Raw genomic sequence first — 16,087 nt, 5'->3', positions numbered from 1 at the left:
GTTGCTAGCACTGTCTGCTTCCTTCAGGTAATTTGTCTGTAAACACAAAATCTTTTTTTTCCTTCTTCTTTTCCCCTCAGAGCTGTTTCCTTCTACTCAAGAGATGCTGTTGACATAGTGTCAAGCTCAGTCCTTTTTGAAAAGATAAACACACAAGTAACCTTAGATTCAGGGTCATGGGGTCTTCTCAGTTTGGTGAAGAAAGATAGTGGAAGTAAACAAATGCAGGATGATGAGAAGCCTAAGATCTCCTCTCTAAGAAAGGCTAAGCTTAAGCAAAGGCAAGCTGTGGGATCAACGTTGAGCTGTTGCCATCCGTACCTGACAATAGGTGAATTCAAGAGACTCTGTTGTTGAACTTTAGGCTTCCGATTAACAGGAGCATATACAGCGTAAAACATTTCAAGGTGACTCCACTCAAGATGTTTATTCTAACTCAAATAAGATTTGGTGTAAGTTCAAGGAAATTACTTGTAGGTGTGGTCTGGTATGCCTCCCATTTGTGGAGAATTGTTGATTGTATAGTTTAAGGTCTCTCCATTTAAAGAAAATATCCATAAAATAAAAGAAAAACACTCTATATTTGCATGTTCCAAAGAAGAAAGATTGTCATACAGGTTTGGAACAACATTTTTGGGTGAACTATATTGTATCTAAAAGTAGAATGCATGGATTTTCTATAGCTCAAATTTCCTTCAATCAACTTTTCAAATGTTTTCTACCAAAATTGAGGAGTTTGAGAGTAGCTGTTTAACCAAATTAAAAGGAAAGCTGTCAAATATGTCAAGAGTTCCTTGTTTGGTGCAAAGTATTTTTGAATCTGACTGAGGAAATTCACTTACATTTTTCAATCCGACTGAAATTAAATTCGGATTAACGTAATAGTGGAGTCTATGTAATTTATTGTAATTTACCGTTTTTTCATGTGAACTGAAGAAAAAAAAATGCTAAAAGGAGAAACAATGTCCCAAAATTTGATGCAGCTGGAATTACACACAAAAAAGTGAGCATGTAGTCGTTTTCAAACATGGTTGCTGAAGTAAGCAGCACAGTAACTGATGTGAGAATGGAAGAATGCGAGAGAGAAGCAATGAAATCTCCTAAAGGTCTCTCGCTCTCTCTCCCTCCCACAACAACACCTGCTCAGGCTCTCATTTCAAACCTCTCAGCTGTGGGAGCATTCTGTGACCAAATAAATCTGTGGAATCAAACGTGACTCGCGCTCCCAGACCTCCAAGTCCAGCCAGACCGAGCTCAAGCCATGGGAACAAAATACGTTCAATAGAGTGCAACAAAGCCCACATCACCCCGAGCTTATTACTCATCTTTTGAGAATTTAGCTCTCTGCCAATGATTTTTCAGTGGTCTGAAGTGCCAGAGTTTTTACACCCTGACCAGCATCATCTCATTGGATGGCAGCTGTGTCCCTCCTCCACCCACATAGTTTGAAAATGGACAGATCGCTCTTCTGTTACCTAAAACTGTAGACTTGCATTTCACCCAAAAAAATAATTCTCCCATGTCTTTTCAAAAACGTTATGCCTTTCTTCTTTCGGACTTCAAAAAGTGGTACAACTCTATATTCCGAATCTCCTGTGGATACATGAGAATCAACCTTTCCAAATATTTTCGACCAAAATTGAAGAGTTTGAGAGTAGATGTTTAACCAAATTTAAAGCAAAGCTGTCAAATACAGTATGTCTAAAGAGTTGCTTGTTTTGTGCAGTGTTTTTGAATCTGATTGAGGAAATAGTCATGTTAAGGCATTTACATGCTTAATTTCTTCAATCCTATTGAAATTTAATTCAGATTAAGGTGTTTATATAAAGGATTTTCAATATATCAATCCAATTACTAATATATTTTTTGGGTGCATGTAAATAGTACATAGTTAATCATAAGAATCAGATTGAAATTTAAGTAGTTATTCACTTTTATTTGTCTCAGCCATTGGGCTGTAAACAGTTGCAATTTGTCCTGTTCTACAAATCAGTAAATTTTTGGCTCTTAGATCACAGGAATTAACAGCAGGCCGTATTTCTAACATATTTTTCAGACAAATATTGAGACAAATGAGTTAGTTGTAGTTGAGTGAACATCTCATAAGTGTAGCATAAACTCCAAAAAACAGATGCCAAAGAAACTCCATTGTGTCTAAATATTGGCATCTTTCTGATTCCTCTGCAATGAATCAAAACTGACTGTACTCTTCTACAGTACGTACATTCAAAATGTGTTGTTTTCTAAACTCTAAACTGCCTAATAGAGAAATGCAATTAAAACCACAAAACAGAACCAGGCAAACCAGCTGTACTGTAGTACTTTTAACAACCGAGAGTTCACTTTAAGGGTCGGTAAGTATCAAATGACATGAGTAATGGCATTGCTATAGTCCCAAAGCGAACAGCAGAAAGATGAAATGGAACTTACCTCTGATTTTTGTGACTGATGGGCATGTGGCATGGATGTGTGAAAGACCATTTCACTGAGAGAAGTCTGTTAACCCCTGTTCCCTGGCTGTCTCTACCAGACAACTGTGTCCAGCTTTGCTTGACAAAGGGAGATAGCTGTGAATTAAAGCACATGACAACAGCTGTCTTTTTAAAGAATCGGCACTTTGATTAGGGCCGGTGTGTAGATAAGCAATGTTCGCTAATTCCTACATATCGGAGAAGGGCGGGTAGGAAAAAAAGTGGAAAAATCCCGAACACACTAGCATGCACGCACACATATACACAATTATACACATTCAAGGGATTTGACAGCATATGTCGTGTTTGGCCAGCGTCCCATATTCTACAATGGTCATCCACACGGAGCGGTCTGTAATAAGACCAGAGTCTTACAGCAAATGTATAGTGGCTCCAAAAACTATATGGACATTTAAGTCACAAAAGGGATCTGCAAACAAATAATGACTTTTTTCCCCCCAGAACTAAATGTATCAGTCGTTATTTTATAAAGTTTCTCTAAAGTTTATGGAGCGTAACCACAGATGTAGTTCATCACATTAATTATGAACATGTTCTGCTAATGTTTGACAACCTGAAAGATTCCAAATGCTTTTTGATGCAATATTTGGTTGTATTAGTTTATTTTTATATATATTATATAACAGTTTATAAAGTACAGATTTTGTCATACTGTTTTCACGGAAATAAACAGGAAAATAACAATGTTAATGTTGCAAAGACAATAGACAGAATTGTTTAGTTCAGTGTCGGTTCATTTCATTTCAATGTAAAGTAGTAAGAAAAGCTATTATAACCGATTTTCTTAAAAAAAAAAAAAAGATAATAATGATTGTCTTGATGTTTTGTTATATAGGAAAGACATTAACACATTTTTAACCCTTGTTAAAAGTGTCCAAATACATTTTGGGGTCTATTAAAGTTTTGTTTAAGATTACTCATTGAATTATTATTTTTTTTCTACTTATTTCTCAAAAGTAAACATTGCTAAAAAAGATCTGATTAATCAAAGTTTGTATATATGTGTCACTATAAACGTGTAGTTTGTAGTAAAACTGCATCACTATTTTTACCTTTGCAGAACTTTTAAAAGGTTTTAACTTTGTCCTGATTCTTTTATTATATATATTTGCACGAGCAGCTGTTCAAACAGACAGCTGCTCAGGCCATTCGTTCGAATGGCAGTGATTACAAATCATGCCAGTGTTGTCTTTGAGCTCTTTGAGTTGATCCATTGCTATTTCAACAAGTAATCCTTGGTCTCATGCACGTTCCTGTGCACAAAAACAGACTCAAGCTCTCTTATCCATCGATGAATCCAGTGACCAACTTTGACGCATTTTATAGCAAAAATGCATTACATTTCTACAGACAAAAGGGGCCTTTACTGCAGCATAATGGCACCATTAAATTTGAGATTCTATTGTATGGAGAAGCTTCTAGGAGCCACGTAATCTCTCACTCGCTACACATTTTTTCCATATCGCTCTGTATGAGAAGAATCCACCCGACCAAAGCCTCTGTGGCGACAGCAGGCGCTTCATGACAGTCTCCGCGCGGGCATGTCTACGCGCAATAACGGAAAAGCATTCACGTAAAGCGTAACACATGCACATACATCAGCACAAACATATGCATTCGTACACATGCACACCCAACGTGCCCCCAGCTGTTCCTCGCCCTCACTGCATGCAGCAGGTGTAGGGTGGACCTTGAGGGACAGGGTGGGAGTGGGCACGGCTTTTTCGGAGAACAGAATTGCTATTGTTATACCCATGCGCTCCATCCCACGATGTGACTGGAAACTTGTATCATGTTCATTCTGCTTTGTGTAAGGCTAGGGCACAGCTGCAGAGCAAAGCGTTCATAACAATTCGAGTTAATGCCTTATATGTCTCTTCTGGCTTGTAAAACCCCCCATGAGGCCCGTCCAGCAGTTTTGGCTTCATGTCTTTTTGGTGCTTGTTGAATTCTGCGCTTTTAAGTTTATTAAAGCAGAATGATTGACGCCCCCCAGCATGATTTCCAAAGTTTATCAGTTGGATTTTGCAACAGTATGATCATTTCATCATGGCTTCCATAGATATGGCCTCTCATTAAAATGGAAAGTGATCAAAACGGTGCTCTATCCATCTATCTATCTATCTATCTATCCATCCATCCATCCATCCATCCATCCATTAAAATGGTGCTCTATCCATCCATCCATCCATCCATCCATCCATCCAGAAACTTCATTGAAATGCAATGTTGAGAGATATCTAATGCCCCCCCTCCCCCCACCCCCCCCCCCAAAAAAGGGGGAAAAAAAGAAAATCTGATCTAAATGCTTGGGCAACAAAGCAAGGGCCAAAGTCATTAATGTCTGGTTGATGTCTCAAACTTTGTGTAGAAGAAACGCAAATGCATGTTAACAAAAACACAAAGGGACAGTCCAAACTGAAGCAGATGTGATAGGTTTCAGGACGGCTGGGAAAACGGACCCCGCCGCACCTGTTAATATTTAAAAACAATGGAAGTGCAAAAATTAGGGAAAACAGAGCAGTGGTGACATCATGTTTTTTTTTTTCAAACCGGCTCCGTCAGTCAGGAGGGGGTTGTTGGTGGGGTCTGTAAGGGGGTCAGCTGGTTCCAGGGCAGGAAACGCTCAGGAACTCAGCAGCTATGTACGAAAGATTTAGCTAAACAATGTGAAGCGAGAAGAGCCTCTCAGGCTGAGGTAGGTTTTTTTTATTAATGGTTTATTATTTTTAGATGAAATCCATATTAATGAATTGTAATCATTTATCAACAAGTAGTATAAGTACCACCAGATAAGTTGCAATGGCTTGGTGGTTTTTCAGTTACTTGGAAGAACAGTCTATTAAACTTAAACTGTCTCTATGGAAACTTTAGAGAAACCCTATGAAACCACTATTAAGCCTCTTTGTTTAATTCGAACTGCACTTAAAAAGTCATTATCTATGCATAAGGGAAGTTCTCTCTTAAAAGCTACAGTATACGAGCTGTAGGAGTGCAGAAAATTAAGTAAACTAGCACATTCGGTAAAGCCTAATACGCAATGGGCCATGCAATGCATTCGGAGCCCCCCTGTGGCGCTTTTGAAGTAGGCAACTAATCATTTGTGTATGGGCTCCGCGCAAGAACATTTATCTTTTTATCTGCTTCGTTTACAGCTGCCAGATTCGGAGAGCCTTTGAAATGTGCAGCAGTGTCACGGTGCTCCATTCATCTCTCGAGTTCTCAATTAAAACCCACTGCTTGCAAGCTGAGAAGAACGTAGAGGAATGCTCAATGTGGAACATCTGCAAACATCACATCGACGAGGCGCGAACCCCCCACCTCAAAATGGTGGGAAAACGGAGTGCATCTTCTTTCTTCTCTTGGGGGTAGGGGGGTGGGGTGGGGGGAGTATGGCAATGAGCTGTGGAGGAAGGTGGGGTTAAAGGGGGGCTTCTCCAGAGGAGCCGAGATCACAACCAGATGTGCCAAGTGCGTCTAAACAGGAATGAGTGCATGTCTGCAATTTTCAGCAATTTGTCAGATTTAAGGGTTCACCCCCAATACCACCTGATAGACAAATAAAATCCTCCCCACGCACATGCAATAATTCGAAACACGCCGGCACCCCCCGGAGAGCCAATCTGCAGCCCAGTTGCTCACTCGGTGACAAGACAAGGCCCTGAAGTGAATCATTCAGTCTGCGTAATCTGAAACAAAGTCAAAAACGTTCATCAGCGTTTCCCTCGGCCTGCGTCCCAGCGGAGTGGAGATGTTGAAATCCGTACAGTCTTCACACGCTTTAAATCTATCACACGGCACATTTGCGGAAAAAAAATAAAAAAGCCTCGAACCAAACAAACATTTGAATAAATAAACATGAGCGACAGCTAGTTAATCCCTCTAGTGGCACGTCGTAAATCCAGCCTCCAATTTTTGGCCTTGAAAGGATTTTTGCCACACACACTCACTATTCCAATGCTTATATAATCACTCCACAAAGTTATTTTTAAGAAATATAGCTGTAGTCTATAATAATGCTCACACTGTCAGGTGAATAAGCAAAATATGTTTTCCTCTCTATGTGTGTGAGCTTCTTTTTAAGGACACTGCAAACTTGGTTAAAAGAATAGTTCTCCAGAATTCACTTTCTTCTGTATACATGTCACAAAAAGATATGTTTAGCATCATGTCTGAGCTCCTCTTTTCCATTCAATGAATGTGAATGGGGACCAGAAGCTGCACAGTTTAACAAAAAAAAGAAGAAATGTATTGTAAAAGTAGTCCATACAATTTATACTCTGTATTTCTTTAGCTTTTGGTGAAAAGAGTGAATTTATTTTATTTATTTTTTTTAGTTTTTTTTTTTCAGGAGACATTATAATTCCTTTAAATAAGTAAAAAAAAGAATAATAATTTTTCTGTATGTCGTTATTAAAATACATTTTATTTTGTATTTATTTTTATTAAATTTTATTTTTGTTTTGTCTTATAGAAAGGTAGTTGGTAGTAAGGAAGTTGATGTTATCTTACTAACTATTAATATTGAAAGTAATAGTTCAAAGTGAATAAGTATTCTGAAGTGTTACCGAAAACGTTTGTCAAAACACCTCCAAGGTCAACTTCGCAAGGTTTCAACTTTGCTTCACTTTGGTTAAAGTGCGCTATAAATGCATATTGATAAATAAATAAAAAAAATAAAAAAAATTGTTTGAATATGCATACAAAATGTTGTTTCTGTTTAAGGCTGATAATGCAAATTCCTATGCTCTACACCTCATACTCTTTACAGTATGTGTCGTCGCAGGATTTATTGCACTGTAAATGCAGAAGGTTGTACAGGGACTTGAGTAAGCGTGGGAATAAGTCTTACGCCCATTTTCCACACATTTGTTCATGTTTCTACCATTGGGTATGTTTTTAATGTACTTTGAGTCCATGGCTCACTACTGACTGAAGGACTCCGTTTTGGCCGTCCTGTTGTTCCCGGACATGCATAGGCAGGCTTTGTGTTTCAGAGACAAGAGAACTTGTGTCCGTATGCGTTGGCCAAGCATGACTTCATAAGATGTGTGTGGTCATGCGTCCGTGCGTATGTGGCGGTAAACGCTGGGTGAAATGTGAAGAACATAACCTTCATTTGTTTGAGTTTGCATGCTTGCATACCACTGTGTCCATGAGGGCCAAGAGCAGCTGACTTGTACCATCTGTGGCGTAAGACTCTCGCCACCCACTGTTGCTTCAAGGCCCGTCTAATTGCCCCTCAGGGGGCTTGGGGTTTTTGCCCACTGATCCCATTCACCGCTTCACCCATCTCGGGCTGTTTTCGAGGCTGTCGTCACTTTCGAAAATGGCAAACGATTTTAAATTACAGCTTTGCGTGTCTTTGTCAATAGCCATCCTGAATGCTAATGTGAATTGGTTGTTCTTCAACCTCTACAGGTTTGTTTTTCCTCAGGTTTGTTTCTCACACGCTGGCTGACAGACATATTTCAGTTTGGCCAGTTCTCGTTGTTTTATGGCATTTTGTTAGCAGACATTTTGAGGGGAGCAGCCTATGTTGTTTTCCAGTTAATCTATTTTACTGCTAAACTTGCCTTGTTTTGAGTGGCAACATATTAGCATGTAATTTCTCTATGATTTAACTTATTAGCAGCACAACCACTGCGTCTGTATTAGCTTCCTGGCCTCTGCCTCTCAGGCTGACTAGCGTAACAGACAGCCACCACCTATAACGAGAGGGTATGATTAGTAATAACAGTTAATTAGGCTTGTCAGAGAGTTTCTCTGAAAAACAGGAAGGAGGAGGGAACAGTAATAGAAACAAAAGACCCACTATGGCTGAAGTCTTCTCCGCTCTTTTGCGGGATCTAACTTCACTGGATTCCTTCACTTTCTCATTTACTTTAGCATAATGGAAAGATTTTATTCATATTTTGGGGAATATGCCATGTACATATTTACGAAGAAATGGACTAAGATCAAATATGTAAATATATTATACATTACGTTATAAATTAAAATCTAATTTATATATTATAAAAAATGTAGAAATGAAACATGTATTTGTATATTACATTCTTTTATTAATGTATTAAACCAGATATTATTTAATTAATATTTAGATATTAATATGAATATTTTGTGACAGGCATTAGTGACATTTTTAAACCTCTTTTTTTATTACTTCTATAGTTATGAAAGTACTGCTATATATATAATTCTGATAGATAGATAGATAGATAGATAGATAGATAGATAGATAGATAGATAGATCACTTTTATATTAAAGGTGCCATAGAACAGCGGTCCCCAACCCTTTTAGCGCCAAGGAACGGTTTAATATCAGACAATATTTTCACGGACCAGGCTTTAAGGTGTTACGGATAAATACAACAAAATAAAATGATACGACTGGCATAAAAACTGTGGTATATTGTAAATATACCCTCTCGTCAGCTGGTTTGTTAAAAACATAGATTAATTTAGGAACAAAACAGGTGTACTGTAATAAGTAATATCTCTTTTTATCCGAATTTAATAGGAGAAAATTATTGGTCATCCAATCTTTAAAATTTTTTAACACACTCTGTTAGCTTAGATTATTTAGAAGTTTCATCTGGTCTCGTTGATGTATATAGTTTAGTATCATCAGAATAACAGTGGAAACTAATCCCGTATTTTCTAATAATATTACCAAGGGGCAACATGTATATTGAAAATATAAGAGGACCTAGGACAGATCCTTGTGGCACTCCATATTTTACTTGTGATAAATGAGATGACTCCCCATTTTAATAAACAAAATGGTAGTGATCGGACAGGTAGGATCTAAACCATCTAAGAGCCTCCCCTCGAATACCTGTATAATTTTGTAATCGATCTATGAGTATGTCATGATCTATGGTGTCGAACGCAGCACTAAGATCAAGTAAAATAAGCAATGAGATGCAGCCTTGATCTGACGCAAGAAGCAAGTAATTTTTAATTTGTGCAGTTTCTGTGCTATGGTGGGGCCTGAAACCTGAAATTCTTCATACAGATAATTTTTTTTGCAGGAAGGAGATCAGTTGAGCAGATACAACATTTTCTAAAATGTTTGACATAAATGGAAGATTTGAAACAGGCCTATAATTTGCCAGTTTACTAGGATCTAGTTGTGGTTTCTTAATAAGGGGCTTAATAACCACCAGATTGAATGGTTTTGGGACGTGACCTAAAGATAATGATGAGTTAATAATGTTGAGAAATGGTTCTTCTGCTACAGGTAACATCTCTTTCAGTAATTGAGTCGGTACAAGATCTAATAAACATGTTGTTGGTTTAGATACTGTAATGCGTTTATTTAGCTCTTCCTGTCCTAGAGTTGTAAAGCGCTGCAGTTTATCTTTGGGTGCGATGGATGAAACTGAAGTATTAAACGATGTAGAATCTACATTTGTTATTGTATTTCTGATGTTATCTGTTTTATCAGTGAAGAAATTCATAGTCATTACTATTAATCCTTGATGGAATATTAGAAGCAGGTGGTAATTCGTTAATCTAGCCACAGTGCTAAACTATTTGTATGCAAATAGGGCAGAGAGGGTCACAAATGGGAAGGACTTTCCCAACTATGACCCAACTCATAGCAGTGAGCATTCTGGAACTTCTTGTGTGAGAGACTGTTTATGATTTATTGGGATTATAAAACAATGAGTGGCTGTAATTTTACCATTATAGGATGGTTGTTTTCACACACTGCAACCACACAACTGTGTTCAAACACCTTATAAAAGTAATTTTTGAATTCTGTGGAACTTTTAATATTGTTACTACCATAGTAATATTAGTCCTGATATTAGTATTCAGTCAGTAATAATTAAGTTGTTCGGAGGGAGCAGCTGAGCTCTGGATGGCTTTTTGTTTGGCAGAAAAGGGAGATTGGCTGGGAAGGCATGGGGCTGTATGTGTTAGTAATTTTAAAGTTGTGGGGGTCTAACTCCCACAATGCACTGGCAAATTCCTTTAACATATGGCACGTCAGGAAAGGGGTGGTTGACCTCTGGCCTCTGGAAAGTCTCTTGAGAGGGCCTAGTCAGGCTGCATAAGAGATCTACCATCACTGCGCACGGCAAGACTCTCTTTGACTGGTATAACAATCACTTTCCATCTTACTTTTCCCCCGAAAATTCCACTCAATGTCTTCACGGCTTTCACAAAGAGGGATCTTTTTTTTTTTTTTTTTTTTTTGCCTTTTGTAGTCCCCGCATAGTTTTTCCACGCTTTGCTCTCTTGTACAATACATCATTTCAACACATGTGATCCATTAAGGTAGAGTGAGGAGAAAGCACAGGAAACGGTCTTTCTGAAAATGTGTTACCCTCCTTTCAACTGTTTCCAGAGGCAGAGTGTCCCCACTGGCCCCCAACTACTTCCTCACAATATGATTTTTGAGCATTTAAAAAAAAAAAAAAATTATGTCAAGGATTGACAGGAACAGATGCATGTGTTTTGCTTGTATTTTTATCATGCATTTAATGAGCTACACTAGTTTTGTAGCCCTATCAGATTGCCTGTCATTTATATCGTATTTGTTTATTACAAATCATACTTGAGGATTTTTAATCAGGTACTGCACTGGTCAACCACTGTGCTTTTGCTTTCAAGCTATAGTGGCCAAATGGGTGAAGAACAAGGAGAATTAAAATCTGTTATATTTATTTAAATTCACCTTATTTTCCATTGCCAAAGTAATCAATGTTTACACAACAACTGTTCTAAAAATAGAAAAGTTTTTCATTTCAGATTTTGAAGAGTTTCATGTACAGATGACAACATTGCCAAAACATGATAACGCTGTATTATACATGCCAGACCACTAGCTGGCAAATTACATTTGTTTTTGTATTTTTTTTTTAAATTGCACTTTAAAACCCCTTTTCAAAAGTTTGCATAAATGAACAGCCAAAACATATAAAAGTATAAATGCCCCCTAAATTGGTGACATTTCCAATCTTTTGTCCGCTATAGGTAAATAACAAAGTACAGTAAATGGTTAAATTATTTTTTTATGTGTTTATGAATATAATAATAAATTTTAAATAACAAATACCAGTTTGCGATATATAGCAGCATAACTGACTGATTTTGTACAAGTAAAATTATTGGAAGTGGATGACTCAGGAAGCCTTGCACATTAAATGTACAAATGGTCACCTTTGCGCTTAGCTAAAAAAAAGAAAAAAAAAAGAAAAGAAAAGAGGTTACTAATGGCACTTTTGGTACAGTTCACTTTTTTTGGGGGGTACAGTACCTGGTACTTGGTACTTTTTTTAGTACCACCTCAGTGAGGTGAACCATACCATTACCAAAACGTGACGTGTAAGCTCTGCTGATCACGGACTGACCAGAGAGAATCGTCACTACCTGCATCACTGAACTTGCACACAAACAACATTACCGCTACATTTAAATCAGCACAGTCAGCGAAGGATCGAATGCAACTGTTTTGAATGAGCGCACCTTTTTTTAACAACCAAAACGTTTCCTTGTCTGTTGCAGAAGTACAGATTCATCGTTGATAGCAGAGGAGCAGATCCTAAGTAAAAATTTCACAGTACCATCATGAATACGAACAGAAACAATTCTGTTCACCTTAGGAAATATTTATCACAAATTTGCAGGCAAAAAAAGATCTGTTGCTTGAAGCACCACTCATGCAGAAGTCATTTTTAAAGCAACCAGGGTTCTTTCGATCAACCTGGCATTAACCAAAACTATTGATTGCACATATTTCCACTGGAAATATATCAAATTTCACAGGTCACATTTTACCAGTAAATGTGACTGGATCTTTACAATTTTTTTCTACTTTAGGTTTCTTCCAATTTATAATCTAAACTATGAGTGAGTGAAGTGACATTCAGCCAAGTATGGTGACCCATACTCAGAATTTGTGCTCTGCATTTAACCCATCCGAAATGCACACACACACAGAGCAGTGAACACACACACACACACACACACACACACACACACTGTGAGCACACACCCCGAGCAGTGGGCAGCCATTTATGCTGCGGCGCTCAGGGAGCAGTTGGGGGTTCGATGCCTTGCTCAAGGGCACCTAAGTCGTGGTATTGAAGGTGGAGAGAGAGCTGTTCGTGCACTATCCCCACCCACAATTCCGTCCGGCCCGAGACTAGAACCCACAACCCTTCGATTGGGAGTCCGACTCTCTAACCATTAGGCCACAACTTCCCCAAAAAAATGGAGCGCTTCACGGATTTGCGTGTCATCCTTTCGCAGGGGCCATGCTAATCTTCTCTGTATCAATCCAATTTTAGTATATGTGCCGCCGTGGCGACTATGTAAATGTGTAATTTAATTGTAACTCATGTTAGAGTCGTACCTAATATTATGAAGTGTTAAAATCCATTTTCTAATTGTATGATTTACAAATGTAACAGATTCTTTATTCTGACGTCTTCTTTGTCCTATCAATCAACTAATCCAACAGATGGCCACTCAGCTCTTGGTGTGATCTAGTTGACCTGAAAATTGATGTCAAGTATCTGGATCAGAGTTCTTCCAGAAAAACAGACAACAGCATTCCAAAGGTGGCAAAAATTGTAGGAGGTCCCTTTTCATCAAAGAAGTCATGCTTCGACTGCAAATATATTCAAGTCGACACGACCCTCGTCACCAACAGTCATAGATCGAATTGCAACTCTTCCAACAGGTGCATCTCCAAAGCACACCCTGCGATCCTTAATTGATGGGTCTCACTATATCAAAGTGGACAAATAGTAGCTCAGGGCAGTTCTCTGAAGTTGACGGATCCACGGGGTGGTAGAGGAAGGGTCTGAGGGTCAGGGTCAGGATCCATCCGAGGCCTTCATTGTGCCAATGAAAGGGGCCGTGTTTGAGGCCTAGTTTGTGTGGACCCTGCGGGGGAGTAGATGCATAGGAGGTCGGTTGCGGGGTGTGAATGGGACAGCTGCATCGAGGAGGATATGAGGTCCCTTTGTGCCCTGCCAATAAAAATCTGCGACCAATTATCTGTGTCTGTCCCTCAAGTGGAATTCCTGGAGACTTTTTGAAAAGCACTTTGATTGGGGGAGGTGAAAAGTTTGGCGTAAGGAAAGCTTTCCCCCCACCACCTTCTTTAATACCTTTCCAATTTTGCGCCTTGATGGAAAGTTTGTCGCGTTGGTCGAGTTCACATGATCTGGAATGCAAGTTTTCTGCTCTTGTCTAGAACCTAGTTTTTGACAAACATAATCTCTACCAACAACCAATCTCAACAACCATGTTTATTGGCATGATTTTGTGAAAAGTCGTAATGTTTATCTAATAATTTCTAATATTTTCATATATATATACATCAATTCAGTTCAATTCAATTTTAATTGGTAAAGTATATAACTAAATATTTTTAATAAGGACTATCTGACTAATATCACCACCTTAAAGAGATAGTTCACCTAAAAATTCTGTCATTAATTACTCACCCTCATGTCGTTCCAAACCCGTAAGACCTTCGTTCATCTTTGGAACACACATTTTTAAATAAAATCTGAGAGCTTTCTGACAGCAACGCAACTAGTAACATTGTTAAAATAGTCCATGTGATATCAGTGCTTCAACCTTAAAGGGTTAGTTCACCCCGAAAATGAAAATTAGCCCATGTTTTACTCACCCTCAATGCATCCTAGGTGTACAGTATATGACTTTCTTCTTCCAGGTGAATCCAATCATATTAAGTTATATTAAAAGTTTTCCTTGCTCTTTCAGTCGATAGAATCGGAGTATGTGGGTGTTTTTTTTTTCAACAGTCCAAAAGTAGTCAAATAAAGCATTGGGTGTATAAAATCCTCCTGTAGTGAACAGATGCATTTTTGTGAGAAAAATATCAATATTTAAAACATTATCAATCTTTTTTTTTTGTCACTTCTGCTGACTGCTGAAGGATGACGTAAAACATAGGTGTCACGCACGCGCCTATGAGATATGTTAGTTTCGCAAGTTTGCTTACATGAGCAAAGGAAGCTTACTTTACCAAAAGAAAACCAGTCTCCTCTTGGCTTATATCGAAATCCTTCAACATTTTTATTTACAAATCCTCATTTTGTGCTTCTAATTCATGACCAGCTTTTTGTTTTGCTATCTCTCCTCCATTCTTGTGCATTCGTCATTAATCACCGGCGTGAGCGCAACGCATACGTCCTACGTCATTTGCCGGAATGTTGGCCTACGTATTTTTCTACTTTTTTCCTACAAAAATGCATCGATTCGTTACAGTAGGCCTTTATTTACCCCCTGGAGCCACGTAAGGCACATTTTATTATGGCTTTAGTTCACTACTTTGGACGGTTGAACATAAACAACCACCTACTCTGATTCTAAAGCTTGGAAGAGCAAGGACTATTTTTAATATATCTCTGATTGGATTCGTCTGAAAGAAGAAAGTCATATACACCTAGGATGCTTTTAGGGTCAGTAAAACAAGCTTATTTTCATTTTTGGGTGTACTAAGCCTTTAATTTTATTAAGCTTATGAGAATACTTTTAGTGTGCAAAAGAAACAAAAATAACACATTTTTTCAACTATTTTATCTCTTCCGTGTCAGTCTTTACCATACATTCACGAAGCGTACCACAGCACAGAATAATAGTGACTAATTACATTGTGAATATATTGTAGAAACATTAGGAAAGCTCAATCCACTTACTCTAATGTGATGAGCACTTGTAATAACTTTCATATTAAAATTTTTCTTTTCACTTGACTGTTAACCATTTGATTCTGATTGAAAGTTTCTGCTGTTTTTCTCAAGTTATGGCATTTTAGCCCTCATCTTGAGGTCATAGTTAAGGATGCACTGTATCATTTGGCTAGTTTGGACGTGATTCTTTACACGAGACCCTTTCAAAAACAATGTCCACCAGAGTTTATAGACACTTCAGACTGTAGTATAGTGTGCTATTGTGCATCATGAAGGTGAAAGAAGAAAGTTGTTGCTAAAATTATGTTCACCCATGTGCTAGGCATTAAGTGTTAATTGCTGCTAAATGACCAGTGTTTACTACAGCCTTGTTAAGTATACTTTACTTTTTCCAGTGATATTTTTCATCTTTGACAGGTGAAATGGGCTTCATTGTAATTCCTCTGGAAATTGCCTCCAATTTGTTGTTTTTCCTGTCAAATTTTCCATTTGTTGACATTATTATTTTTATTATGCATTTAGCAGATGCTTATATCCAAAGCGACTTACAGTGCATTCAGGATTCAGTTGGGAACTGAACCCACAACCTTTTGTACTGCTAACACAATGCTCTATCAGTGTCACATATCATTTCTTAAGCCCCTAAATGCATTTTAAACACACACTTAATAAAGTTATACAGCTTCAACTGTGTCATAAAATCTTCCCTATATCGATAAATAAAGAAAAATACCAGCATAAATTTCTTTAATCACTCCTCACATTTTGAATCTTATTTCCAGACTGTGATCCAGGGCTAATTGGAGAACTTTGGGTAAGGTATGTTGTGTGGGACCTTTGACCTGGTGGGGGTTGGGCATATTATTGAATAGGTATAGAATGACTGAGCCTCCGGTGACCCCTCTC

At 38.1% G+C, this 16,087-nt stretch overlaps 1 long non-coding RNA gene and 1 other non-coding gene across 2 annotated transcripts in view; both read right to left on the bottom strand.

The window, feature by feature from the left end:
* Window positions 1–12,680, bottom strand: part of LOC127987872 (uncharacterized) — an 80,261-nt gene extending 67,581 nt beyond the window's left edge. The window contains exon 1 of the long non-coding RNA XR_008161457.1: window positions 12,580–12,680. This is a non-coding gene — a long non-coding RNA (uncharacterized LOC127987872). The remainder of the gene's footprint in view (window positions 1–12,579) is intronic.
* A 36-nt stretch (window positions 12,681–12,716) lies between these two features.
* On the bottom strand, window positions 12,717–12,820 carry LOC128008594 (U6 spliceosomal RNA). Its single transcript, XR_008180329.1, has one exon. It is a non-coding gene; the product is annotated as a U6 spliceosomal RNA (small nuclear RNA).
* Window positions 12,821–16,087: the final 3,267 nt, after the last annotated feature.

This window comes from Carassius gibelio, chromosome B22 (genome assembly GCF_023724105.1).
Source record: "Carassius gibelio isolate Cgi1373 ecotype wild population from Czech Republic chromosome B22, carGib1.2-hapl.c, whole genome shotgun sequence".
NCBI lineage: Eukaryota > Metazoa > Chordata > Actinopteri > Cypriniformes > Cyprinidae > Carassius > Carassius gibelio.
Note: the sequence above shows the minus strand (reverse complement) of the source record. Positions and strands in the feature narration are given on the sequence as shown.